The following is a 26,462-nucleotide window of genomic DNA, read 5'->3' on the forward strand; positions in this document are numbered from 1 at the left end:
GGTAGTTATTTTGACTCATCTGTTTAACAATCATTTTATTTTAGTCATTATTTATTTAGCTTACCAGCTAGACAAAAGCTCCTTAATTTCTTCATCTGATTTAATTGATGTTCTCTAATAGAATGAGGCTAGACTGGATAAGACAGTACAAACTGTACCAGTCTTCTTGGGTTTGCATCTCTTTTAACAAGTCTTGTGACTGTTGCAGAGCCAGGGCACATCTTACATCTCTCAAAGGAATCGGGACCATACGTGGCTGTATACCCTGGGACAAGAAGCCAAGAAACATGCCAAAACAGTAAGTGTTGACACAATAATTAGCATATTGATTCTCAATGCAAATTAGCTCTTCATACATTGTGAAACACTTTGCATTTTCAGAGGACTTCAGAAGAGCCTGGAGTTTCTTATGGGAACCACAATAATTAAATACATTTTTTCAGTTGTAATATTAAAATGCAATTCCGAGTGAAGGAGCTTAGAAAGAAACATACATGTTGTGCAGATAGAACTGTATGGGATATGTCTACCTGACAGCACCCCCCCCATCCCCAAACATGCACTAAAAATTACATTCCTGAAGGAGTTTTCAGGCCATTGGTATTTCAGGCCTTCTTAGAAGAACACTTTGCCTTTTCTTTGAAAGAAAACGATCTGTACCTTGTGTCATCTCAGCCTTGTGCCAAGGAGAGGAGTGGCTGCAAACTGAAGGATTGAATCATAAAGCTTAGTCTTATCCCAGTATTCCACATCCCTGGAAAGAAAGGTTCACTTCAGCAAACCCTATAACAGACTGGCTTTCAGAGGAACTATATTTTTCAAGCTCAGTTGCAAGTGCAGAGGGAAAAATGAACTCTCACATTTACATACTTTGGAGTCACATAGAAACTATGAACCTGAAATCAACACATGGAAAAGCTTAAGTGAAGCAACCTGTAACTTGCTGCCCAGATTAGTTCATACCCAGCTCTTGTTGCCAACATTTAAAGTCTTTGTGAAATGCTAAAGTGTAAAGGGTAGCACCGTCTCTCAAGGCCAAAGTCAACTGATATTGGGAAAGGGTGCAATAATTTTACAACCATTAACATTAACAACCCTGTGAGCCAACACAGAAAGCTGCTAGAAAGATCCAGAATTGCCTCTGCAAGGAGTAAAAATCCTCCTGCCTCCACAAGCATACTGCACTGTTGTAAAAATGAGCTAACTATCTAGACTGAAGGCTGAAAGAGCAGAGCTGCCTGCAGTACCAGAGGCAGATCACATCGAGAGACAAATGTGACAGACACCATGAAGCACTCACCAGGTCACCTACATTTGAATGTAGAATGAGATACATCAGAGCAGGGTGGTGAGTCCTACAAAGGAAGCTGCTTCATCACAGTAAAATTTTAGGAGCAGGTCACCATCTTCTAATGGAAGGTCCTGAGGTTCACTGAGAAGACCAGAGCTCATACAAGATGCTTTTCCCTTTTCTCCAGCAATGCCCTTTGTATTCTCCTCACCTAGTGTTACCACATGCTAATGCTGCCATAGCCCCTTGATGAAAATATACCACATGTTAAAGTACTTCAGGTAAGGATTTGAGGGGGCACTTGAAAAAAATTATGAAAAGACCCAGACCCCACTCTGAAAGGCTCCAGGGAACACAAGACAAGCGAAGAAATTTCATCTTCTGCAAAGGCATTCGGGTCTGCTCAAGGTTTGTTCAAGCCTGATTTTCTACACAAGCAAGTCATACAAGGTCAGACACTGCCTGTACAGAAGCTCTTGAAACCGTTACCCAGTTTTGGTCAAGCATGGCAGGATGGGAGGATCTCTGTGATCACTCAGTTCCTGGGAGTTATCGTGCAAATGTTACCCTTTCCTGGTTTGCACCTGTAGGCATGGCCAGAGAAGTTTGGAGTGCCAGCAGAGTACGTGGAACTGCATATAGGTTCATTGAGTGTCTGTTCCACACAGCAGAGGAGCAACTGATTACAGCTGGAATGATGGGCTATGCCTGGTCCAAGGCCAAATCCTGGCCTCCAAGCATACACATCCAGAAATGAGGGGAGGTCTCAGCCCTGGGGGTTTGAGTGGCACCATTTGAAATACTTTTCATTCTGGTCCAAGTGCAACTCAGCTCCTGCACTCTGTGCCCCAACAAGTCCTGGTTGTTAGCAAAAGCTGCCATCCTTGAAAACTGCCCATAATTGCAGCCTTTCTGCACTCAGAGGGAAAGGGGAGGAACCAGATGAAAAAAACACCTTGTGTCTCTGAAAGACAGAAAAGGTGTCTGAGTCAGTTCAGTAGCCTTTCACAGATTCAATAAAAGATTAATCAAATCATCCACAATGAAAGCAAGTTTCACGTTCCTGTTCCTGGGTTAGTGGTAATGCAGAATCCTCACATGCAGTTTCTTACAACTGATTCTATTATTTGGGAAAGGCCTCAAGTACAGTCCTATGGGGGGGTCATAAAAATCCCACCCCAAACCCAGAAAGATGCATGGGCAGAACTGTGATAGAAATTTGCACTTTTCCTGCCTGTGAACAATAATTCATGCAGTTAGCACTTTATCAGGACTAATTTAACTGAGTTTCTCATTTAAACTACAGGAAAGTGAGTTCAAGTAGGTTTCTCTAACACAAAGGACATCTTTTAACCCAACTCTTGCTCCTGTTCACCCCACCCCCACCCAGTGCTATTAGATGGCTTGAAACATGACACAAAAATACATTTCTTATCACATCAGTTGGCTTCTCTCACTGTAGCAACCCTTATCAACATTCAGCAGCCCTATTAATGCAGTCCCCTGCAATCAGCACAAAAAAGTAGCGCTCCACAGATCTCTGATCCATCCCTTCCTAGTATCATAGGCCATTTCTGAATGCCAGATAAAGAGCAGGAACTCTTTTTATGCCAGCAGTTTGCTCCTTTACGTCTGGTCTGCATGCCCATGGCCCACCGCTCTCATAGCTTGTTCCGTGGCAGATCCCCAAGCTGCCAACCTCTCACAAAGCTGTCCTTCCCTGGGATGCAGCTGCTGGCTGCCCTGTCCCTGTCACACTGGGTACCTTCCCGAGGCAAGGCTGGGAGAGCCATGTGCTTATGCCCTGTGTCTGGCACTTAACTTTCAGGGGAAGGTTTACCAGTACGGGTACTGCAGGTATCGTGCTGCTAAATACAAACTGCACTGTAAAGATACCATATATCATTTTTCTTAATCCTACACTGCGTTCTTAGGAGATGTGATAGAATAAAGTGCTAGAGAATCATTCCTCATGAACTGCTAGAATTTTTGTAGAAAAAACTACGGAGACCCAAAGCCTCCTGCAAGGAGCAGAGCTTCAGGAGTGAAACTGTTCAGAAAGTAGGAACTGGACATGCTCAATGGGCACTAAAGTTGACTTGCAAACCACAGAAACACAGACCTCAGCAGCTATATCTCTATTCTTTTTAGTGGAGTTATATTTACCATATTTCAGTTCTCATTGCATATATTGACAATCCCTTTAGTAACTGCTTTCCTAGGGTTATTTTCATTTCATGGGTGGATGTACTTCATTTAGGATTCCCCAGAAGTTACAAAATAATGTAAACAAGTGTTTTCAAAACTGTTTTCATCTCTCCTTTTCCCTTCTGGAACTGGAGTGTCCTTGAGATACTATACTCGGTCTTAGCCAACAGACTGAGAAACGGGGGTGGCAAAAAGATACAGAAGGATATTGCAACACACCAGTTGAATCTTTTCCCTTGGGATTTTGAATTTGGTCTGGCTGGTGAGGCTGGCAGGAAGTGAGAGGGACAATTCCTCCACTTTTGCTCCACATGAAGGCAGGTTTCCATGTGTTCTGCAATGGTTCTTGAGCAGAGATTACACCAGGCACAAGAGGGATCCACATGGCACCTCTGCAAAGCCTGGGAGCCTTTGACATCTCTGGAATGTCAGACTCCCCACTTCACCTCTGCAGTACTGGGCTGTCCATGCTGATGCTGCTACGCCAGGGTACCCACAGCCCCTCTGCAGTGCCAGGGTGACCAGCAGAGCCCAGGGAGGCTCCATCACTGGTCCACACCTGGGGACTCCAGCCCAGGCAAATCCTGCTCTCATTCCTCTGGTTACCCCATCTCAGATCCACCCTCAGTAGTCACTCCCCTTCTGCAGACCCATGGCCTGTGGGGGACAAGAGGCAGCCAAGGAGGTATCCTCAGGACTCCCCAGGGGCCGTGTTTTTCCCTGAGGCTTCATGACCCTCTTTCGGGGCATGCAGGTCAGGTAGGGAGACACAATCTCCGCATACAACTTGTGTTGCAAGACAGAAACTGCAAGGCATGGTTGCTAGCTATGAAAAATTATCCGGGAGAAGGTTTCTCTCTTACGAAATGCACCTCCTGATCAGTCTGCAGAAATCATCTTTGCCCTTCCTAGTGCTGCCACCCCTCAGCTTTTCAGTTCTACCTTTGACTTCCTTACAAGCTTCCAGGAATGCCTCCACAGCAGGCTGCTGAGCAGTGTCAGACTTGCCTGCTTTCCTAAAATGTGCAGTTCCAGTTAGAGTCAAAAAAACCCACAATGCCTGCCCCAGCTTCACAGTACTGGTGCAAATGGTTGAAGCTTTACTGGGGCTTATCACACATAATTCTAGCTAACCTGGGGTCAAATATTATACTCAGAGTGTTGGTTTATTGTTTCTTAATGTACTGTTTGGAGGTGTTAGTGACATAAAATAGTGAAATGTAGCAGATCTTCCTTTTAAGTATTTAGTCATGTGCACAAAGGCAGAGAAAAGTTTGTACTTCCCTGGCTATTTTCTTTCTCTATTTCCAACGTCAGTCTCAAATGCCTGGAGAATTATTACTGGTAAGAAAGAATGATTCCACAATTAAATAAAAGTACATATGCTTTTGGTAGGAAAGGAAGACAAAACAGGTATTTTCATATTGCCTTTAAGAACTGTTACCAGTGTAGGAATGGACTAAATCTGGACCAGTGTGCTAGAGCTAAAATATTGCCAAATCGATTCATTTTTTCTAGACTTCTAGTTTGCATCAAGTTGAACATGAAAATAATTTCTTAACATCAAACTCCCCACTTGGAACAACTGCAATTTGAAAGGTGTAAATTGCTAAACAAGTTTGTGGGGAGACACTTATTTAGCTATTAATTTGGGTAATCACAGGTTCGCAGTGCCCTCCATTTGAAACTGTTCTGGTTTTTACCATCCATACACATTGTCTGCATCAGGGCAACTAGTTGTGATAAAAAAAAATGGAAGAGAAAACTTCTTTCAAAAGATTCTTTTGGCTTGGATGTCGAGCCAGTATGTCTGCCACATGAGCTTTCGGTCCACAAAAATACACATTTGCTTGCGGTGAGTATAATTTTCCTGGGGAAAAAGAACAAACACCTCTAGCCAGTCAACTTATTAGGATTTTATCATTGTTTTCAAGGAGTGACTTAGCCACGACTGGGGAGCACGCATACATGGATTACACAACGCACATGAAGCCTGATAGTGTCATTACCACACCTCTGTTTTTTTTATATACACTTCCTCCTGCCTTTAGGTTGGGTCCTGTTATTCATGGGGAGCATCTGGCTCTGCACAAGGAAGAGCTGAATCCTTCACCTTCACAGATAGCAAGGAAGGTCGAGTATTACTCAGGGATTTCTCACCAGATCTTCAGATCACATACCCTATTTTCTCAGTAAAATGCAGCATATTTTTTTTGCATGTTCAGCTGTGGAGGAAAGGACTTGATTAAACCAGTGAGGCCAAGCCACCTCCCCAAATTCTGCTAAGACATAGCAGCATAAAAATCAGCATTTAAATGTACCACGGAGCAAGTAATCCCTGTTAATCCCAGCAGCCCCGACAGTCCCTTATGGTGCAGGGCGGGCAGGGACCAGCCATCTCCTGCAGACATAAAACATCCCAGCAGCTCAGAGACTTGCCCCACAGCCAGGAATGACACCTCCTCATCAGGGGGCCACAGTGGATGGGCTGCAGGGTCTACAGTTCTATGGTGTGCCAGGAGTACTCAACACCCCACCAGTCAGACCAGGGCACTAGTCAGCCAGCTGGAATCTTAGGCCAGCCCCTTGCACCTTGTTTGTTTGCTTGTTTTCTTCAGAGACCCTGTGCCACCCACCCCTCAAAACATCAACACAAGCACAGGGTAGCAAGAGACTAATTTTTCATTGTTTGGAAGAAACTGCTTTAGTTTTACTCATAGGTAAGGGCAGTTGTAGACAAAAGAGCAACAACAACAGGGACAGACCCTCGACAGATTTTTCTCCAGGTCTGTGCCCTGGGCAGGGCAGGCAGATAGGATCTGCAGCACCATAAATCACCTCGCAGCAAAGGGAGAAGAGAAACGGATTGTGAAATGAACTGTAAAATAAACATCTAATGTAAACATCGAACGGGCAGGGGTTTGTTTTTTCTGTCTGGGAGCCCAAGTCTGGTACAATTTACTGACTGACTACGCTGGGACTCTGTTGCGTGAGGTTACCGCCGGCCCCACTGGAGGGCAAGGAGGCAGCTGCCACTCTGTTTTGCCAGCAGGAGAGGAGGCTGATCCTGCCCTGAGCATCCCTGCTGTTCTCTGGCACAGCCCATCACGTGCTTGCTCAGGCACCTGAGCTTTGCCCACGGTTGCTAGCATGGGCTGTCTGACTCCTTGCGACCCAGAGGGGACAACCTCCCAGACACCAGCCTTGGTAGCCTGACAGCAGTGATGGGGACACCCCAAATGGCTTTAGGTGGCATCTTTCACCAGGGCCTGGGTTCTAGCCTAAAGCTGTGTCTCCCTGACATGTCTCCCATATCCCTGCCCATGCCAGTCCTGCTGCTCACAGTCTGTGGGGCTTTGCGTCTTTTCCTGGTCTAGCCCATCATCCCTTCTAGAAGAGCCAACATGTGCCCTCAGCAGGGGAAGCAGGCCACCTCTGAAATAAACCTGACTCACCACAGGAATATCTGTATTTTCATCTGTATTTATACTTCCAGTCCTTCAGATTTGCAGACATCTGGCCATGAGAGGGATAGATAATTGCTGGAGCACAGGGTGCCACAAAGAGGAGCGCTTTCTGCACTGGTGTAATCAGTAAAACAAAGCCTATGGGGCAGGACATCTTCTCAGAGCTTCAAGTCTCACCAGGAACAGGAAAGAGCAACTCTTTTGCAGTGAGATGTGTCTGGAGAATGAATCAGAACAATGTAAAGCTTCTCTGGAGGCAAATGGAGACACTAGAGAACAGAAGAAAACCAAACACCAGCCTGTCTGAGTTCAAGAAGCATTTGGACAACACTCTCAGGCGCATGGTGTTCTGTGCAAGGCAAGGAGTTGGACTCAGTGATCCTTATGGGTTCCTTCCAACTTAGATTATTCTGTGATTCTAGGACTCTATGGTTGTACTACATCACTGCCTCTCTGGGGTCTGGGCCACACCCTGGCTCATGTGTCACCACACTGGGACAACATTACCCAACACCTGTTGCACTCAAACTGGGAGAAAAGATAACAATTTGCTACTGTACCTAGAGACCTATGCTTCAGGTAGGAAAGGGTAGGAGTCTCTGCACCTTTTTTCTTTTTTTTTTCTTTTTTTTTTGGCCTTGTTTTTTTAAAGCTGTTTTAAGTCTTTAAGGCCCATCATAGGAGCATGGGGTTAGAAGGGACCTCAGGAGATCATCCTCCTGCTCTGAGACAGGGCCAAGGAAAATCCAGGCAAACATTTTGCTCCCAAAAACACCCTTAGTGGAGAAAAGTCCACACCTCTAGGAAATGTGTTAATTATCCTTATAGCTAAGAGAACATAACCTACATTTGTTGCAGATGAAACACAGCTATGTCCTCTCCTTAGTGGGCATGAAGGGTGGGTTTTTTTAAGTAATCTTCTACATTAACTAATGTAAAGGTGTTTCGTGTCCCCTCTCAAATCATTCCAATAAAATCAGCCTTCTCCCATAGGTCCCCATTCTCACTGATTCTGCTCGTTTTGTTCTTCAGGCTGGCTCAAACACCCGAGACTGCCCCAGTGCCACAGCCCCACAGCAGGAGCTCAGACAGTGTCTGGCCCATTACTACCCACAGTGCCTTTTATCGAGGGCTGCTGCTTGCACCCCACTTGGTGTTTGCGCAGCTGATCTCTTTCCTCAGCACAGCACCTTTGTCTACTGAACCTCACCTGGCTGATACTCCCTTCCAGTTCCTCAGGCTGGCACATGATGGCACTCCTCATTCTGCACGAGGGCCTTGCTTTGGGTGCGGGGCACATGCTCTCCAGCTGCTGGGCTGGCTGACAAACCAGCAGAGGCTACTGCCAACTTTCGGGTTTCCAAGGCCCTGTGGCCGTGGGCATCCAGCCAAGCTGGGTGGGGCAGGTGACAGGGGGACCAAGGGGACAAGTGTGGCACGAGATTAGGCTCACAGGAGAACAGGACAGTTAGGAGGGGAGATAGCATGCAAGTTCTACTTTTGGAAGCACGCACGAGAAAGCTGATAGTTATTGAAGTATCTTGGTGAAAAGCCAGTTGCTATCTCCAAATTCCTCCTCTGTGGCCAAACACCTGTGTTTTTTCTACCAGGTGAAAAGAGGATGGGCTGAAAACTGTCAACTGGCCAAAAAAGTCTGTGGGATATAGAGGAGAAATTCCAGGGGGAACAGGACTTCCAGCTGATAACTGTTTCCCAACAGGAAAGTCTGCATCCCATAATGGCCTACCAAACTGGGTGCAGGGGGTGCTGCTGAAGACACAAATTTTAATTGGGGAAAGTTATCCACCTTCGCTCCTCATTTCATACTTTCACCCGTGCCTGCAGTTTTATCATACTTTGAGTTCTGTACATTGATTTTGTGTGAAGAAGCCGAGCAGGTGCAGTACTTTCACTGGTAGCTGTGCTCTGAGCAAGACTTAGCACGTGCCCGGGTGTTGTTACAGGCCATTGTTTGTGGATGACTGGCCCATGTGTGGGGTACAAGGGTCCCCAGTGTTTGTTTCAGGTGCTGTTACTGGTTGTTGCAGCGCCTGTGCTGAACGTGGACATGTGCAGTGAGGTGTAGGAATCTGTACACTTTCTCTGGTGTAGCACAACCCCACGTCTGGATACAAAATTTGGGAGTAAACTGCTTTAACACAAACAAGGCACTTCAGCAGTTTGGTGTACTTCAGATTTCAGATAAAGGGGGTCAGAACAATGAAAATCTGCTCCGTCTGTTTCTTAAAACATTTTCTTTGTCAGACCCTTATTATTATCTTCTATTTCAGGTGCCAAATTTAATCCACCTCTGACATTTCTAGTACAGCTTCATCCTGAGACTCTTGGCACATGGGTCATGTCTGAGACAAGGCTACGCTGGAAAGAAATGTGTAGGGGCTTTGTGTGTGTGTGTGTGTGTCTGCACAGCTATGTTAGACAAGTCACCTTTAGATGGTCTTTCCTCAACCATGAGCTCATCCAGTCTGCCTATATGGTAAATTTGACCTTTAAGTTAGTCTCGAAATGCTGAACATGCACCTACAGAGGACTGTCAATTATAGTGGAAAAGAAATAGATAAGCCTTTTGTTACCTTATGGATGAGGTGATCAGCATGAAATGTTCAAATTCTGTTAACCTTCAAGAGGAAAAGTTTGCAGATTCTTGACTCACTAAAATAGAGAGAATCAGAGTTTTTCGATTTTATTTTGCAGATTATAGCCCAGGGAAGTACTGCAGGTCATGAGTGCCAGCACTGCCAGAGGCAGACACCACAGCCAACTCTGTAGCTGGTTGTTCTAGCCTGCATCTAGGCTGTACAAAGCTACCTCACAACATCCATTTCTCACAGAAAGACTTGGCAGGGCACGAACAAAGAGAGACACTTTTAAAAAGAGCAAGGTGATAATTTTTCCCATTCCTATGGCTGTAGCAGTTTGCTCTGAAGTGGCGTGCTCGTGTCCCTTTGAGCAACCATACGTGGTAAGAAGTCCACAAACCATTTGCGCTTACTCTCAGCTCTGCATCTCCTGACCTGAGCAGACCTTTGAATACAGCCACCAGACCACATTGGCTGCAAACTTAACTATTCTGCATGAAACCACGTTCAGGGTTTTGCCTATGTTAGGAAAAGGTGGCTGATGCAGCTAAAGCAGCAAACTGCATCTTCAGACTCAGATGTGTTTCTTGCTGGTGTAGCTGGAATGGTGTGACTTGTACTGGCAATTAGCTCTTACCAGGTAACTGTGTTACCTGGGCTTCTTGCTTAAACAAAAGCATCATAAAAAATAATCGTATCCACAACTTACATAATTGACCCCACAAACATTTTAATAACTGGCCTTAGAAAAACAGAGAAAGTAGGAGAAAAAAGATTTCCAGAGAAAGATTCATGGGGATCAAAAGATAGAAAGATCATTGCTGACAGCAATGGAAAACACTCATGACTTCAGATATGAATTGAAGAATGATTGAAGGGAATGAAGGAGTGGTTCAGGTACCCCCATGGCATGGAGTCATTTATTAAGCCCTTTTCACATGCTGCTTTATTTTCCATTCCTGCATGCTCTTACCTCTTGAGATTTTCTGTGCACGGACAGAGAAGTCCATTCAGATGCATGGTCCGTAAGATAGGTAAGGTGGGAGCTGGCCACCCCCCTGCTCCTCACACATGCATTTGAGTGGGAAAACCAAACCACAAGAGGCTCCTGCTAACAGCAACATCATGTCATTGTCCCTAAGGCCCTTTCTTATTAAGAGAACAAAGCTTTGGCACAGGAAGGTGAGGCAATTGTGGAAAAGCAAAGATATTCAGGCAGGAGATTTAAGAGGCTGGAAATGTAGCAGCAGAATCTCAGCCATGTCCCCCAAGACCTAGCAATTCAGGGCACTTTCTGCAGACAACTTGTCACCTTGAAGTCCTTTAGTGAAAAACAGAGTGAAATGGGCTCACCCTGAAGTGCTAGTTATGGGTGAGGAAAAGGGAAGCGAGGCTTCGCATTTGTGTTACTCCCGGGAAACTTCCCACATAACCCCTTCTGCTCTGTGGTAAGGTGGTCAGCACTGACCCTTTCGGGACACCTCACCTGGACTTCAGAGCAAACACAACTCAGCTGCAAAGTTAAGACTCCCTGTATATCCATGCCTGACCTTCCCCTCTGCTACATTCCCCAGAGGCAGAAGATTCAGAGCAGACATGCAAAGGTAGGTGCCTTCTCCAGGAAGAGGTTTTGATTATCTCCCAGCTCTGAAAGCCACTATAATTTTATAACTGCTCAGGCACAGTAGAATTATTGCTTAAACTGTGGCTTTTCCATGGGAGTCTGCTAGGCTGAGTGACAGTGCATAGCAAAAAATTCTGTATAAATGAGACAGTCTTGCCTAAGAGATGCACACTGAGGTTGGTAACACAGTTTGATATCACAAGTACGACTCTCAAGAGAAGTGAGAATGTCACTGGGTTTCATTTAATGAGTAAAAGGACTACTTCTTAAAAAAATTACTATTATTGTATGTCTTTTATGAATTGCCTTCTAAGTATTGACTTTTCTCCACAACATTCACCCATGAACTAGTTAATGGTGTACAAACCTGGATAGCCTTAAGTAAGAAGAGCCCATAGAGATTTAAGATAAAAGGTTACTGAGTTATGAATTTTCTACTGAAACAACAAATGCAAGACAGACACCGGGCCAGTCACTCAAAGCAGCGGCTTGGAAAGGCTGGACCTTTCCCTCCTGGAGGGGAGGGTGTCACGAGCAGCTTCCTATGCTGCTCCCAGAGAGGACCTCTGAGGTGGCTGTGCCAATGCACAATTTTCCTCCATCTTTTGCTTTGGAGGGTATATCTGTAGTAGTGTATATCTGTATTTTCTTAGTAGTGTATACCTCTAATTCTTGATTAGCACTTTCTAACCAAAGCCATCCTTTTCCAGTGTGGTTACAAACAGAAAAAGGAACCATTGTCCGTGCAGCAGATGAAGCTTCAGAGAGGTTATCACATAACAGGGCAGGGTGCTAGCATCTGCTGCGCTTTGCTCCCACTGATGCCCTCCCCATTCTCTCACCTTGGACCTTGCTGTACCAGCCGTGGAATCTTTCAGGGCTTACAGAGGCCCCCAGAGCACGAATTAGAGCCAAAGCCTGACATTCACGTGGTGTCAGGCTCCACAGGTGCCATCAGCAGCCTCAATGCCCACTGCAGGGCAGCATGCACAGCTGATAAGCACTGCTACAAGGCTAATCTCCAGAGAAAGGCAACACTTGGGAACCGCTCTGTGCTTTGAATTTCAGGAAAACCAAAGTCTTAAGTATCACCTGAAAAAGAGTGAAAATTGAGGGAAGGGACTCCTGATCAGGATTACATTTTGTCTTGGAAGTTGGAAATATTTTTATGAGATATCATTTATTTTTACTGTTTTCCCCCCATTTCACCACATATCATTCATAGGATATAGACATCTTTAAACCTGCATGGCATAATGTAAAATTAAAAGACTGTTACAACAGTTACCCTCATCGAGGCCAATTGCTCTACTGAATTGGGACATTTTATCTCATTTTCTAGATTAAACTGCTCCTTGCTATGCCATCAAACCATCAAACAATAAAAGCAGGAGACACTTTCTTCTAATAAGTAAATGTTTTGGCATATGCAAAACTGCTCATGTCATGAGTATGAAAAGAAAATCCAGGTGCAAAAGTAAAAATTCCAAACTGAAGACTGAATTTTGTCAGACAATTCCAAAGTTTCTTAAAGATTTAAATAGCAGTTAATGGGGGAAAAAAAAAAGCTCACTTTTTTGTTTGTTTGTTCTAATGGAATTTTCTATGTTTGGTGTTTACATGATAAATATATTTTCATTTAAAAAAATTTCACAGGCAGAGCCAGTGGGAAAAAAGCTCTGTGGGCTGAGTTGGGCAAACAGAGATGCCATGACACACTGCAGAAGCCGCTGGCAGTGGGATGAATCTGTGCACCAGCAATGAGCAGTATCTACTCCATCTGGCTTGGGCTCCACATCCTCCCAGAAGACTTCCTTTTGAACAGGGAGATTCCAGTCACGGTGACTCCACCAGTAAAAGAGGTAGCCTCCCAGATTTGCTTATCTCAAACTTCTTGAAAGCACCCCTAACTTCCTTGGCAGCAGTAGCCAAACAAGAGCTGTAAAATACTGTTTTCCCTGGTCTGGTGGAACTCGCAACTCAGCATATGTGGTGAGGAGCTCCCAAAATAGCTCTCGGTTGCCTCACCAGCCTCAGAAGCAACTTGAAAAGTCTTTTGTCTTCTGGGACAACTTACAGAAGTTTTAAAATGTTTGAACTTATTTTGAAAGTACTCTGAAAGATAAGAATGATCTATTCCAAGGCCAGGTGAACTGAAGGTCACAGTTAAGGCATTGCACAACACAACCAAGTAGGTTCAGCACAAAACTCACACAGAATTTGATCAGCTCATCAGTGCTGCTGCTGCCCTTGCCTAAATTCAGGTCAAAGCTGAGGCCCTTTGACCTGGCACCCTGCTGGGCCAAACGCTCTCATCTTTTATGCCAAATACCAGTGGGGCAATGCTAAAGAGGCAGAGGACATGGGTCCTTTCGTGACAGAGCCTTGTTGGACAAGCCTTCAGAAAAGAAGCCAAGCAAAACAGCTCAGTTTCTGAGGAGAAGCTGTAGTTGCTGCAGGACAAGTGTGCTCTCGCTCTGGGAAGGCTAACATGCACTTCATCCTGGTCAAAGGCTATTCTCTGACTGGATCTTGTAATATTTCAGGCTATCTCTATTTAGGACAAAGCCTGAATAGCTTTTGCTATTGTTAAACAAGGGATATCCCCAATCTGCTCTTTATGGCTGCACTACTTCAGCACAGCATTCCTGCGGGCTCTGCAGGGACAACATGGAGGCTGTCCCCCTGGAGTCATCTGAAACCCTTCCCTGCTGTGAGGAAAGGCTCCTCTTTCTTGAAAATATAATTTGCTCTTGAAAAACAACTCCAAAACCCCATATACATCTGGGGCTTCCCATCAGGGTGGGAGAAGAGCTTTTTTTCCCCACATCTCATGTTTCTGAGCATGCTCCCTAGTGCCTCGGCCAGAGCCCTCAGTATAGCTTTTTGCCGAGTCAGGCTGCTGGTTTTCTTATCCCAAATCCCAGATGGGTGGTTTTAAGTACTCCAGGCATTTTTCAAAGACAGCTTGAAACCCAGCCAAGCCCACAGTGGAGGAGGAAGGGGTAGGGGTGGGTGTGTAACTCTTCTCCAACAGGTCTGCAGTTGGTCTGGTTGTCTCCCAGGTCAGGCGAGCTTGTCCACAGCTGCAGGGTGCAGCTGCCACCCCAGGGGACAACCCCACCCCGTCCCCAAAATCAAGTGAACTTTGTGATTTTTTTAGCAGCAGTAAATGATCCCACTGGGGGTTATTTGACCACCAAAGCTATGCTGGCTTGGCTGAAGGGTTGAAGTGCAGAGGCCCACGTCAATACGCATTTACAGATACTACTGGATGCAGGATTGGGAGCCCCAGACCCCCCAGCACCCGCTCTCACCTGCTGCTTGGGAATCACCCCTTCTCCAGTTCCTGTGTTTACATGTCTGTCCATGACACAATGAAACGGAGGGAAGGCAAATGTGCAATGTAGAGATCCATTATGCTTTATTTACATGCGTCACCATCTCTTTTACAAACTAGATTACAATTTAAAATGGAATACACAAGGCAATATCTACTAACACCAAGTGGAGTAAGCACTGCGTCTCTACTTCGTTTGGAAAGGGGCAGGTTTTGCTCCAAAACAAACTTCCTTCCAACCTCTGAGTAGTAAGGTAATATATTCCTCCAGGGCAGCATCTTTTTTCTCTTTTTTTTTTTTTCTTTTTTTTTCTTTTTTTTAAATAAAAAATCCTCAGTAAGACTGCAACGTGAGAGTGTCTGCTTTCAAATGAAAGTACAAGATAGCCCAAATGAAAAGTATAAACTGTTCAGCTCTTCGGTATGTAAAGACGGCCATGCGCAATAAGGCTGTGGATTTAATATTCTTCCAATTTACATGGCTTGAAACAGAAACAGATAAAACAGTTTTACAGATACTGTATACATATTTTTTCCAATCATGCAACTTTTTAAAAAAAAAGTTAAACATGTGAAGCCAAATGTACAATCCATTTTTTCCAACCCATAGTAACGAAATGTATCTGGTCCCCCTGCGCATCTGTTGGCAATTCCAAAGGTATATTGTGTACTAGAAACACTTACAGGACATCGATTGCCAAGCAATGACATAATTTTAGAGAAATACATAACCTAAAAGGTAACTTTTTTAAGCAGTGGCACAAAAATTTCTGGAGTTCAACAGTGTTTAACTATCCCATTATTCTCAAGAGAAATTTTTTTTACAAAATCATTAAATCAAGCCCCAATCTGTGACTAGAAACTGCATAAATAACACCTTTTTAGACCTTTTGTTTAGACCAAGTGTCCAAATGATAACTACGTAATTGTGACCATGACCTTTATCTGTTTTACACTATTTCATAAGAAAAACTTCTAGGCATAAACATGTTCAAAGACTCAAAGGCCAAATTTTCAAAAGGTAGGTTCCCAAAATTAGCGGTTCAAGTCTGTATTTTGACACCTAAGTAAGTGGCCCTTTGAATTCAGTGAGATTTATTTAGCACCTCTGGAGTGAAGGAACCTTGCTGGGCACCTCAGCAGGTGTAGAGGATGATGACTTTCCCCTCGGCCTGGGGGGACCTGTCACTTCCCCTTCCTTCAAGAAGTGACAAGGACAGAGCAGCTCAACCTCTGCGACCACACCAGAGTCCCCAGTGTTCAGTGCCTGATACCAGGCACTTGTGCTGGAAAAGTTTGGCCCCAAAAATGAGCAAAAGAAACCAAACCAAGGCCAAGTCCAACCCTCTTCAGCAAGTGCTGAGATGTTCTCCAAAGCAGGGGCTCAAGGTGTTCCAGCCATGCCAATGGAAATGCTCTCCTTGACATTGCTGGGAGGCAAGTTAACCCTTTCAGCTGCTAATGCTTTTATTACTTTTTAAAAAAACTTCTCTGACATTGATGGGCTGCCTCTAAATCAGGTGTTATTTCTTCATTTTCTGAACAGAGCAGGCCATAGTTCTCTCTCTCATTTCTGTCAGCAGGAGCCAGCTCCACTGAACTCCAGCAGGCTAGGCTGCCAGAACAGAGCAGAAGCTGCCCCTACTTGGTTCAAGCTAATAGGCCTTCCCTTGCCTTTGACAAGAACTTAATCTGTACCAAGACCAAACAAAAATTGTGGGTTTTGGTCAGCTTGGCCATACCATCAAGTCAGGCCTTACTGGATCTCTCAGTGACCTGGTTGGTGGGTCTTTGGGCAGGCACCTCGGGTCTTACCGGAGAGGAATCATGCAGGGATCAAATGCTGCACCCCAGCATGGGGAGCCACAGAGTGATCTCTCCTGGTGGCCAAAACCATGGGGCCAGGGGACAAGTCCAGTCACAGGGTGGCAGCTGCAAAGAAGCCTCACGGAAATAAGCACTAAAGGAGAGTCCTTCAGCATACACTGACATTTTGGGGTATACTGGGAAGCTGAGAGCTAATGGTACATGCTCAGAGGAGGCCAGTGATAGACCCTAGGCCAATTTCAGTAAAAGGTGCCTGCAACTGGACTCCAATAAGCCAGGCGCCCAGGTGTGCCACGCAAGCATCCTGGGAGGCTGGCTTCTGATAGAGATGGGCAATGAGCACCAGCCAACTCCAGTGAACACAATAAACTAAGCCACATTCTGACAAATAGACCACCTCAGTGTAAAAAAGAGAAGTTTTTTTAAAAGGCAAATGATAAACCCTTGGCTGCTTGGAAGAGTTGATATGCTACAGGGCTATGCTAACCACAACTGCACAGAGCCTACACAGTCATAACTGTGGGGAGAAACCAAGAGGTGCATCTTTATGAGAGAACAGCGTGGAGGCTATGGTACAAAAACAAAACTTCCATCACACTAGGAGCTGTTGTTTCACCTGTTGTTTCACCTCGGGGACCTGGAAAGTGAGGAGTGAGGAAGGGCCCACAAATGCGCGCATGTGTGCATGGCTGTGCATGTGCGGTGGCAGTGGCGAGAGGGAGTCACTCCACATTGCATGGGACACGTGTCGGTGGGAACTCATGCACTGAGACTTTGGGTTAAAATGCTAGTTTGTTTTCCTAACATCCATGCATAATGATCCATTTCTGTACATAATAAAATATATTTATATATTTATATGCATAATGCTTTTATGCAAAGGAAAAAAAAAAAAACTTCATATATCGCTTTGGAGAATTATGTATACACTGTCCTGTTCAGAACCTCTTCATATTGAGTTCCTATGTACCACTGGTGTTTTCCCCTCTTTTTTTTGTATCCCTTTCCCCCCAAGATACTAATAAAAAGTAATCAAACTTTCCAGATTATAGAGAGGATCTATACAGCACCATACCTTTTATTCATTATTATTATTATTAATTATTATTCATTTTATAAAAGAAAATCTTAGAAGCAAAATATATAAAACTGCCTTGTCTTTCAGTGTCATTTGTCTTGATACAATCTCTGCTCACATGAAAAAGCCATTTGTATGATACTGTCACATTGCCATTCCCACTCCTGCTTCTTCTGCCACAACGGATTATACATAATGAGAAGGAAAAAATAATCAAGGATATGTCTAAAACAACAACAACAACAACAACAACAAAAAAAAGGATCACTGATGCAGTAACACACCCTGCAGTGACCTGTGCCTCAGGTCCTGGCATTGTCACTGCAAGTCACCTGCCGATGCCCAGCTGCTACATTTCCCTTACTTTTTGCTTTTTCAAAGCATCTCTACAGGTGGCTATGTTCACCTTGTCTGGCAGCTCAGCCTGTAACTTGTCACCAGCTCACTGAGGCAGTAGGAGCAGCCTTACCAACATAAGGCAGGAGGGGAGCCTGCTCCACCGGGCAGAACATGGGCTCCTGCCTTGGGGCACGTGAGGGCAACGGCACCCGCTGTCAGGCTGCCCTTGTGAGCCAAGAGGCAAACCCACCATCTTCCCTCGTTTTGCAGTCAGCTCTGGCTTGACACTTATGGAAGGCAGGGGTGTACCATTAAATTTAAGGAAAGAATAAAAAAGAAACAAACAAACCAACCCAACAAACGAACAGGCCACGCGCACCCCCTCTCTCCGGAATTCAGCCAGTTGATCGGTCTAACAAACGCTGTATATTCAAAAACCCTGACACCTGAGCAGTGTTGGGTTATGATCATTTCCTTGCGTGTGCACAGTACTTCAAATTCCCTAGGGCGAGAAAGCAAAAACGGTCAATAAAATCTAAGGAAATCAAACTGGAGGTTGTAGGGGGGAGGCTGGGCAGATGGGGAAAACCTCCAAAAAGAAAACCAACTTAAAACATCCCATAAACCATTAATATATTGAAACACCACATACTCATTGACAAGTAACTACTGTAAAGGCTACACAGTGTGTTCTCAACAGGATGGTGCTGAACATTGTCTCCACAGCAGGTGCTTGGCCATCCCAGAAAAGGAAGATTTTGCATACTTCAGAATGAGTTCAATTTCCAACAAAAAGGGGGGGGGGGAAAGGAGAAAAAAAAAAAAAAAAGAAGTAGGATCTTCACTCCAGTCAGGGGCCTATTAACAGTCTGCTTCATTAGGAAAATAATGCAGGGTTCACAAAGGTTGTAAGCTGTAAACAGTATCACTGTCCACTTGCTGACAGCAGATTTGGCAAAGGGTTCTCTCTCTACATCTCGTGTCAGTTTGAGGGCCTGGAGAGGAAAAAGAAGAAAAGACAGTGAGACTACTGCATATGGGAAAAAAGCACAACAAAAAAGGCAACCAAGCACACATCCAAACCCAACAACAGCTTACACTGACGAGCAATTTAGATTTGTTTGCACCCAGAAGCTTCAAACATATAGCAAGGAATATGTTGCACTGTGATCCTGCCTGAAAATGCTTCTCCTTTGCCAAGGTTTGAGTGTTTTGTTGCTGATTTAGCTGCTCTCAAATAGAGAAGAAAAAACCCTCTCTCCAAAGAAAAATGATGGCCAAATCTGATTTACAGAAACCCAGTGCATTGTCTATTTGTTAAGCGTATTTGCAGGTGAAATATGGAAGTATCCTCCAGCTTTTCTCCATTTTTCATGATCACCCTTTCTCAGCATCACCAAAAGGCTGGATAAGGCTGGATAAATCTTCTGTCAGTGTTTGACATCGACAGCCAGCCTTGCAGGAGAGGCTCAAAAGAAGCAGTAAGGAGCCACGAATTTCAGTGTGGACTTTGGAGTTCTCCATTTTCCTGCCCACACAATACACCATCAGCAGACAGGGTCCACCTGGCTTTAAAAACTGGGTTAGGGTCCATCTTATTCTGTAACCATGAAACTTCTCTGCAGAGGGAGAGACGCTGCAAAGACACCTTGGATCCAGAATGGAGATGACTATGAAGGGACATGGTAAGTAGGTAAAACACTGAAAACAGATGAACATTTCAACCAAGGGGGCCAAGGGAACAGGGCTTTAAAAGTGGCTTAAAGATACAGGAAGGCACCAAGTAGGCTTTCAGAAAGCATGGACATTTAAACACTCCAATGAAATCCTGTCAGATCTTCAGAAAGCCCAATTGGTAGACATGCTGCCATGTAACTTCTGGCTCTGAAATAGCTTCTGAAAACAGGGCTTAGCCCCTCATACCACTTACTACCTGTTAAGGATTTTCCCCAAAATGAATGATTGGTGATTTTTTTATACAGTGCAAGAACAGTGGGACAGTGGCTGAAACCTAAAAGCCATGGAGTTGATTGCAGGAATGTCTTTACTCTCGAGATCCTGCTATCAGGCACCCCCATGAAAAATGGCGGATTTAGTGGAACTGATGGTTTAATCTGGACCAGCATCTTTTGCAAGGAGAATCACTCGAAGACTGTCTCCTTTCTAAGGTGCCAGGCACTGATCCTATGATAACATTTTATTAAAATGACCTATTCTGATAATGCTAAATGATTGATGGAAATTTAATCATTTTGGCTCATGGTTATTAGAGCAACAGTGTGACAGCTGCTCCCTGTGCCATTAGGAGAGAACTTCATTCAGCACAGCTTAGGGAGCAGACAGATTGCATGTTTCACCCAAACAAAATTTGGCTTTAGCCTTAATTATGTGGAGGGGTTTGGGGTAGAATGTTTTGTGAATAAAGGGATTTCCAACTGGATCAACATATTGATTTCTTCATTTTCAAAGGGCAAATTAACGCTGGCCGTTCGTTAATGTGACTGCCTGGCAACGACTCCATTTGGTAAGTGTGTCCTGATGGCCGTAACAAGGTCAGCAGAAGACACCCAGATAGGCCTGGTAGCCCCCAGTAAAACCTGGCTAGTGGCTCGTATGCAGCTCAAACAAGTGCATATCCTTTTCCCTACCCCTTAAAGCCTTAGCACCACAGGGGGCTGGAAATCAGCGACTTTCCAAAGCAGAACCTCCTCCCAAGGCAAGGCTCGGGTCCCAAACGCCGCAGCCCAGCAAGTCAGCTCCCTCTCCTTGCATCCGCCAGTTATGCGAGCATGGGCTTTGGCACTTGTGAGAAGTCTTGCTGACTTTGAATAAAGTTGTTAATTAAAAGTAAACAAGTACAGAAACTCCCGATGAAGTACCAGAGCACTGTTCAACATTTATGGTAAAGCGCCGCAGCCCAGCAAGTCAGCTCCCCCACATGCATCCACCAGTTATGCTGAGCATGGGCTTAACTTTGGCACGTGTGAGAAGTCTTGCCGACTTTGAATAAAGTTGTTAATTAAAAGCAAACAAGTACAGAAACTCATGATGAAGTATACCAGAGTACTGTTTAACATTTACGGTACCAATCTATGTGAAATATTGTACTATGAAACAAAGTGACAAGAAAAAACTGGAGGATGAATGAAGACGAGCGTCACTTGTGGAAGTGGCACTGCCTGATATTTTTTTCCTGAGGACACCTGTCCTTTGACAGAGACAACATTTTAGGAGACAGACACACAGTTGAGGCAAAATTCGCTCATAGCAAAACCAAACCATGTTCCATTTTCACAGCTCTATTTACATGGACTTTGCAAATGGATTAAAAAAAGGAAAGAAACAGATCAAAGTCTTAACCTGCCTGTCTTCAAATTACCCTGTTAAAGTCTGTAATAGACCCACAGACTCTTGCTTTCTGTCTCACCACAAAAAGCCTCTGTATACCCTGCGTTAGCAGCCTGCTGCTTCATAGCAATGAAAACATTATCAAGGCAGGGAAGCAAGTGCTCCAGTTACATCTCCATTTATCATAGAATCACAGAGAGGTTTGAGCTGGAAGGGACCTTAAAGATCAACTTGTCCAACACCTACGCAGTCAGCAGGAACATTTTCAACTAGATCAGGTTGCTCATACCTTCATCCAACCTGGCCTTGAACATCGCCAGGGAGGGGGCATCCACCACCTTACTGGGCAACCGTTTCTGGTGTTTGACCACCCTCATTGTAAAAAACTTCCTCCTTATATCTAATCCAAATCTACCGTCTCTTAGTTTAAAACCATTACCCCTTGTCCTATTGCAACAGGCCCTGCTAAAAGGTCTGCACAATTGCTTGCAAACAGTCATGCAGGAGACGACGTCCCTTTCTTCTGCCCTATTCTCTGCCTTCCCATCCTCTACCTTTGCTACTGACCAATTACAAATGCTGCTCTTGTTTTACTCTGTGGCCAAGCTGTTGGTTGTGATTTCCCTCCAGCAACATTTCCTCGCCTCTGTCTCACATCACTCCACCACTTAACTGGACAGCCGTCTACCAAGCCCCATGCCAGCTTGTGCACCATCAGAGCAGCTCTGAAGGATCATTTGCTGCTGTTGCTTTCTCCTTTGATTCCCAATGATGCTAATTATGTAGTGCTGGAAATTTCTTCAGAAATTTTAGAAAGGTGATGCACTCTACCCAGAGTGAGACACAGATAACGTGCCCTGGTTTATCAGTGGGCTAATGTAACAATCAGCACATACAATTTTCTGTTACAAGTTATGTGCTCCTTTACATAATTAGGGTATGAGAAACTGCACTACCAACACACAGCTCCTCTGGATGGCAGCCTGCCAAGGATCTCCTGATTTGGCTGGAAGGCTTGTTGAGTGGATCGCATCTTGAAAAATGTCACCATTTAGAGGTCTGTAAAACAAGGGCACCACTTTGCAGTGACTCTCCAGGGACAGGAAATCCCAGTAACTACTTTTACTGTCCAGACACTTGGGATGCAAACATTTTCAAGGAAACTTGTGTCCTTCGTTCTGGTGCCTCTGCCCTTCGATTTGTCATCGCCTCCAGCAGTAGAGCTTCTACTCCGAAATGGGGGGAGGTCCAAAAAGCAAGACTTGACTACGTGTGGTTACCAGTTTGTGTTCTGCCTGAGGTTTCACAGCTCTAGACTGAAAAATACACAGTATTTCTTTAGAAACAAGTAAGGATGGTAACTACTCTGGCCAGTCCTTCTATAGTCACAAAAGTGCAGCATGAGATTTTTTTTGTTCAAGGACAATAAGAATTAGGAATCCTGATGCCTGCCACAGGAGGTATGCTACAGTGACACCCTACAGGCTTAGCACATGCTGCCCTAGGATAGCTCTTGAGAGGCGACGCTGAGGTCAGGGGATGAAGCTGAAGGACAAAAAAAGAGCTGGCAACTTCATGTGCTTTATTTCCTGAACTTTCAGGCAGTTGAAACTTCACATTTTCTCTTTAAGCTCTACTTGTAAAAATAGATCTTTTCCAGCTCAGAATTGGGGGCAGAGAGTGAGGGAGAAGAATGGAAAGAGGAAGAATGCCAGCAAAGAACTAGGACTTAATGGGAGCTAAAGTGTTGCTGTTCTGGTAGGTGTAGTCACATAGGTGACTACATAGGTTTACACACTTGTGTAAACCGTAAGTGTCTAATAGAAAAGTCCAGGCTGGAAGGGACTCAGCATCATCTGGTCCAACTTTTCTGTTGAAGGCAGGGCCTCAGGTTAGATTATTCAGGGCCCTGTCAAGTATGAAATATTTCCAGCATGGGAGAGTCCACTACTCCTCTGGGCAGTTCATTTTACCCTCAAAGGTGAGTAAGGTCCCTTCTACCCCTTTTACACTTGAGAAGTAAACACTAAGCACAAGCACTGCTGATACCCAGTTGCGTCGAGAACCACTACATCGGGCTGGATTCAATCCTCTGCCCTGGCCAACACAAAAGGGTTTAGGCACAGGACTACATCTCTCCATAAGATCATCAGGCTTCTTACTTGACAGCCTTTTAGTGGATTTTTATCTCCTGCCTTTTGTTCAGCAGCCCAAGAAGTGGGGTGGAAATCCTGCCAGTTATGGGTGACACTGCCACTGACTGAGAACATCAGCCTGGGTGTTCCACACAGCACATTTTAGGCAGGATGCTGCTGGACTAAAGGAAGAAGGCCAAAAATGCTTGCAAAATACATCTTCTGTTAGGGATAAAGCCCATCAGCTGGAATAATGGTGCTTTCTTTAGACATTCTGGAGCACTGGGAAGGAGATGTCTATGGCAGATCATTAAAGGATGTATAACTACTGCACCTGTGCAAGACCAGAGAAGGATTTTGCTTGCACTTTGTAGTTTGAAGAATGAGAGTCACATTTTAGAGCAAAAGGTACCTGCATGGCTGGAAATATCCTGAATCATGGGTTTATAGTGCTATGGAAACATGCTATGTACCCATTAGTCTGAATGTCCTCACAGAGAGTTTCTTTTTCTTTGCCAGGTGCCAAGCCTATTTTAAAAACATCTTCCCTGCTATGGAGTCTTCTCATTTTCCTCTGCAGTAAGTTGAAAATGTCAGGCCAATAAGGCTCACACCAGAAGATTTCCACCATGTTGATTTAAGGCAGGACATCCTCTATCATGACCCACAAGTGGCAGAAAAGGCAAGAGAGAGAAGGTCCTTCCTCAAAACTAGATTCTATGAAATGAATTACCTATAAAAGCCAGGAGAAGCAGGCAGCACAAGGGAAGAACAATGGGCAAGATATTCAGCTCAGCTGTAAAAGTGCATAAACGCAAGCCATTCTCCACAGCATCATCTGGGAAAAGTGGCTTTTTTCCTGGAGTAATGGCAGACAACCGTGGATGCACAGGAGCTTCCGTCAGCCGAGCTGTGTCTCTGTCCGACTGCTGCTCAGCAGATGTCCACTCTGCCAGACTCCAATAACTGCCACCCTGTGTGGGAATCTGAGTGGAAAAGCTGATTAAACAGGCCCCAAAGACTGGACCAGAGCAGAGCATTCCCACCACCCTGCCACAGGTACCTGATTTAATGGGTTCAGTGTCCCCCCACCATTAGGGACTCAATCAGGGACCATGCTGATGGGAACACCTTGCCGGAGGTTCTTCACCATAGGCACCAGGAGCCGAGGGTGGCGTTGCATGAGCATCCTTCCTTCACCCTCCCTCCCCGGGGCAGAAAGGACAGAAAGCCTTGCTATTAATGTACGGTACTACTCAAATACATGTGCTCCCGCCGCCCACGCTATACCTGTGCTTTTTGGCTGTCACCAGCACAAGACTTAAACCTCTCCGGCTGTCAGTTCATCACCTTGGCTGAGTGCCAAATTGCTATGAAAAAAAAAAAAGATCTCAACCTTTCCTCAGCTGCCTGATGCTATGCTTCTAAAAAGGATCTCTCATTACGCACTTCTTCAAGAAAATATGCTATCATGGGGGCTATTTAAAAATCTGGCTCAGAAGAAGGAAAGAAAATAAGAAAAACCACCTGTAACCAGCCCAGCTATCAGGCAACAGCATATCTGGGGACCAACACTGATCTGCAGCTCTAAACAATCATTATGGCTCATTCACATGAGAAAGACAATTTGCAAAGACTCATTCTGTAATAAAATCTGCGCACTGCTGATCCAAGGAGGAAAGCACTGGGGAGACCAGTTGATGCGGGCTGTTCTAAAAATATCAGTTTGTGCTGTCATCTGGTGAGAGTATGTCATCCTGTAATCTTGGCATCTGCAGGGACAGCAAGTTTCTGCCTAATTATTGCTGCTGAATCACATGACAAAGCATGAGGTATTAAAAAATACATCTATATAAAACACCAACAGAAGAACACCCAAGCCACAGGATCAGACCACTGTCCTGGCTTCAGCTGCTGAACACTCACAACACAAACCTGTGGAGGCAATCCTGGCTTTTACAGACCTTTGCCCTGGGTTAATAAAACCCCCAAACATAAACCCAGATTAAAAAACCATCAAACCCAAAAAGCCCTACTCCCAGAACGAGTGAGCAATTCATTTTGTCAGCCTCTGCTGCCTTCACACAGCCAAAGCCACAGCATCCCTGCAAGCACAGGACTGGCCTCTGCATCCAAGGGGCTTCGATGGGCAGCCCCAGTGGGGTTTGCCTAGCTTCCTCTTCTTCTCTTCCCTAGCAGCCACAAGCATGGAGTTTGTTCCTCCGCCACTGATGTGTGCTTGGGGACCAAGGAGCCTGCTCAGGGCAGGCCCTCCTTGGAGTTAAAGGGATCCCTGTTCCTCACAAAACACATTTTCTACATAGATATTTTTGTTCAAAGACCAGACTTGGCACGTGTGGTGTTCAACTAGTCACAAAACCACCTTTCAAAACTTGCACTGGTAGAAACAACACTTAAATGTTACAAGAACCACCACTTTAACCACTAACCTATTAGAAATGGAGCAGAAGAATTTGCTGCTCTTGAATTTCCTTTAGATATTTTACAGGCAGCCAGCCCCAATTTGGGCTTGTGTAAGAAACCTGCCAGCCCTACCCCTAAGACCTCATTTTTGGAAGTAAGAGTGGCAGCTATGGTCCTCAGGCAGTCAATGTCCTCAGGCAAGTGGTCCACCAATTCTGATTTCTGCATTACAGCTTTCATGGGCAGAGGACTCCTGGTAGAAAACAAAAATCATCATCCTTGTGGCATATGGTACAGAACTCTCTGATTTAAAACTCCATCCAAATGGATACGTCTGACTAACTATTTTCACTTTTAAGATGGTGTTGTAAATATTAAGTCATCCTCAGACCTATTCATCTTTGGTATGAATTGTACCCAGAAACAGGTTGAACACCAATTAACAAATTGGCAAGTAGTTCAAGCTGATATAGACTAATGGAATATGAACAGGCATTTTGCTAGGTTTCATAAGATTTTTTTTTTAAATCAGAGATGATGATCATCAAATTGCGTGAACATTACACTGATGTTGCTATTTGCAGCACTCTACTGCTGCAGTAAGATGATGTGGGACCTATATGATATTAGGGGAAAATGAGTGACTTTAACTGATCTGTCAAGTATTTTACATGTAATTTTCAAACAAGTCAACGTGACTCCAGCACAGCTCTGTTACAGAGCCCAGAGGCATCCCGCTAAATGGCACACTGAAATCTCTCTCAGAAGATGCAGCTTAGAT

At 44.7% G+C, this 26,462-nt stretch overlaps 1 protein-coding gene and 1 long non-coding RNA gene across 2 annotated transcripts in view; one reads left to right on the plus strand and one right to left on the minus strand.

Annotated features, from left to right (window-relative positions):
* Positions 1 to 236: 236 nt before the first annotated feature.
* LOC126639718 (uncharacterized) lies at positions 237 to 17,648 on the plus strand. The gene is made up of 2 exons (XR_007628873.1): positions 237 to 298; positions 12,847 to 17,648. It is a non-coding gene; the product is annotated as an uncharacterized LOC126639718 (long non-coding RNA).
* The window catches only part of FOXO3 (forkhead box O3), an 88,987-nt gene continuing 77,115 nt past the window's right edge, over positions 14,591 to 26,462 (minus strand). The window contains 1 exon segment of the mRNA XM_050314842.1: positions 14,591 to 18,769. The gene's annotated coding sequence lies outside the window, so the exon portion shown is untranslated.

Source organism: Myiozetetes cayanensis, unplaced genomic scaffold, assembly GCF_022539395.1.
Source record: "Myiozetetes cayanensis isolate MyiCay16 unplaced genomic scaffold, myiCay2020 scf2-11, whole genome shotgun sequence".
NCBI lineage: Eukaryota > Metazoa > Chordata > Aves > Passeriformes > Tyrannidae > Myiozetetes > Myiozetetes cayanensis.